We start from the raw sequence: 2,605 nt of genomic DNA, 5'->3' as shown, positions 1-2,605 counted from the left end.
CATTGCGACATCAATGAGTGATACTTTCTTCTTGACTTTGTCAATCAACGTCACGTCTGGTCTATTTGCATGTATCACCCTATCCGTTCTGATACCATAGTCCCAGAGGATCTTTGCCTGATCGTTTTCTATCACTCCTTCAGGTTGGTGCTCGTACCACTTATTACTGCAAGGTAGCTGATGTTTCTTGCACAGGCTCCAGTGGAGGGCTTTTGCCACTGAATCATGCCTCTTTTTGTACTGGTTCTGTGCAAGTGCCGGGCATTCGCTTGCTATGTGGTTTATGGTTTCATTTTTCGTATTGCACTTCCTACATATGGGGGAGATGTTATTTCCGTCTATCGTTCTTTGAATATATCTGGTTCTTAGGGCCTGATCTTGTGCCGCTGTTATCATTCCTTCAGTTTCCTTCTTTAGCTCTCACCTCTGTAGCCATTGCCATGTGTCATCGCTGGCTAGTTCTTTAGTCTGTTTCATGTATTGTCCGTGCATTGGTTTGTTGTGCCAGTCCTCCTGTTCTGTCTGTCATTCTCCTGGTGTCTGTATATTTCTGGGTCTTCGTCTACTTTTATTAGTCCTTCTTCCCATGCACTCTTTAGCCACTCGTCTTCACTGGTTTTCAGATATTGCCCCAGTGCTCTGTTTTCGATGTTGACGCAGTCCTCTATACTTAGTAGTCCTCTCCCTCCTTCCTTTCGTGTTATGTATAGTCTGTCCGTGTTTGCTCTTGGGTGTAGTGCTTTGTGTATTGTCATATGTTTCCTGGTTTTCTGATCTATGCTGCTGAGTTCTGCCTTCGTCCATTCCACTATTCCTGCGTTGTATCTGATTACTGGCACTGCCCATGTGTTTATGGCTTTTATCATATTTCCGGCATTGAGTTATGACTTGAGTATCGCCTTGAGTCTGCATATATTCTTTTCTGATCGTGTCCTTCATCTCTTGGTGTTTTATATCCCCTCCTTCCATTATTCCCAGGTATTTTGTATCCTGTCTCATCTATGTGTTTGATGTTGCTCCCATCTGGTAGCTTTATCCCTTCAGTTCTCGTTACTTTGCCTTTTTGTATGTTGACTAAGGCGTTTTTTTCTATTCCAAACTCACTCCTGATGTCCCCAGATACAATCCTTACAGTCTGGATTAGGGTATCTATTTCCTTGATGCTCTTACCATACAGCTTGATGTCGTCCATGAACATCAGATGGTTGATTCTGTTGCCTCTTTTCTTGAGTTGGTACCCGGCATCCATCTTCCTGTAGGTACTTTTGTCATGGGGAATCATGGCACCTTAACGAAGAGTAGTGGGGACAGTGAGTCGCCCTGGGAGATCCCTCTCCTGATATTAATTAACCTCTGCTAGTCTTATTCCAGAGCTTGTAAGTATTGTATTCCAGTTGGCGCATTGTATTTTTTGAGGAAGCTGATGGTGTTTTCCTCTGCCCATATATTTTCAGGCATTCTATTAGCCATGTGTGTGGTATCATGTCGAAGGCTTTCTTATAGTCTATCCATTATTATTATTATTATTATTATTATTATTATTATTATTATTATTATTATTATTATTATTATGATCTAGGAAAGAGCTTTCTTTCTATCAATATTTATTGATACTTTGCACCTTTCCATCTGGTTATACTATAGTTTTTTTTTTTTTTTTTTTTTTAGCAAATCTAGTTAACTCGAATGTGCCATTCTACAATCTAGTTAATTCAGATGTGCAATTCAACTAATCTAGCTAACTCGAATGTGCCGTTCAACTAATCTAGTTAACTCAGATATGCCATTCAACTAATCTAGTTAACTCAGATATGCCATTCAACTAATCTAGTTAACTCGAATGATTCGACTAAACTCGAAAGTATTATTTAACTAATCTAGTTAACTCGAATGTGCCATTTGGCACTCTGGGTCCATCCTTTTCCTTTCTGAGCTCCTCGTATACGTGAAAACAATTCTGTTTTACATTTCACTCTCTCGCTCTCTCTCTCTCTCTCTCTCACACATAATTCTCCTCCCTCACTCTCGCACATTTCAGGGGCGTGAAGTGCGACGCGAGACTTCTTCATTTTGCTTCGTGCAAAATAAATATTCCTCCTAGCTCAGTCTCTCATAGTCGCTGTCAACTGCCAGTCTTCATTCGCTCTGAATGCCATTTATGATCAGACTTCTTCCCTGCGCAGTTCTCATGTTTTTTTTATTTTTTTTTAAATTTTTTTTAATTTTTTTTTTAATTTTTTTTCGGTTTTGTTTTTATATTTTTGTTTCCCTTGTCTTCATAATCACATTAGCGGGAGAATTTATACATGACAATTTTTGTTGCGTAAATAATTTCTATAAAGTTCTTTTTGTGTTATCAAGTTTTGTTTTATTTTCCAATTGACAGTTTGTCTCTTCTTCTTCTTCTTCTTCTTATTCTTCTCTCTCGCTCTTCTCTCTCTCTCTCTCTCTCTCTCTCTCTCTCTCTCTCTCTCTCTCTCTCTCTCACTATCGATGACCTATATTTATGATATCACAGTTTAATCTTTCAAATGCAAATCAGTCACCCTTCTGTTCTTTTCAAATATTTCATTTTCTGCAATTCAGATTTTTTTTTTATAATGAC

This window comes from Macrobrachium nipponense, chromosome 20 (assembly GCF_015104395.2).
Source record: "Macrobrachium nipponense isolate FS-2020 chromosome 20, ASM1510439v2, whole genome shotgun sequence".
Lineage (NCBI taxonomy): Eukaryota > Metazoa > Arthropoda > Malacostraca > Decapoda > Palaemonidae > Macrobrachium > Macrobrachium nipponense.
Note: the sequence above shows the minus strand (reverse complement) of the source record.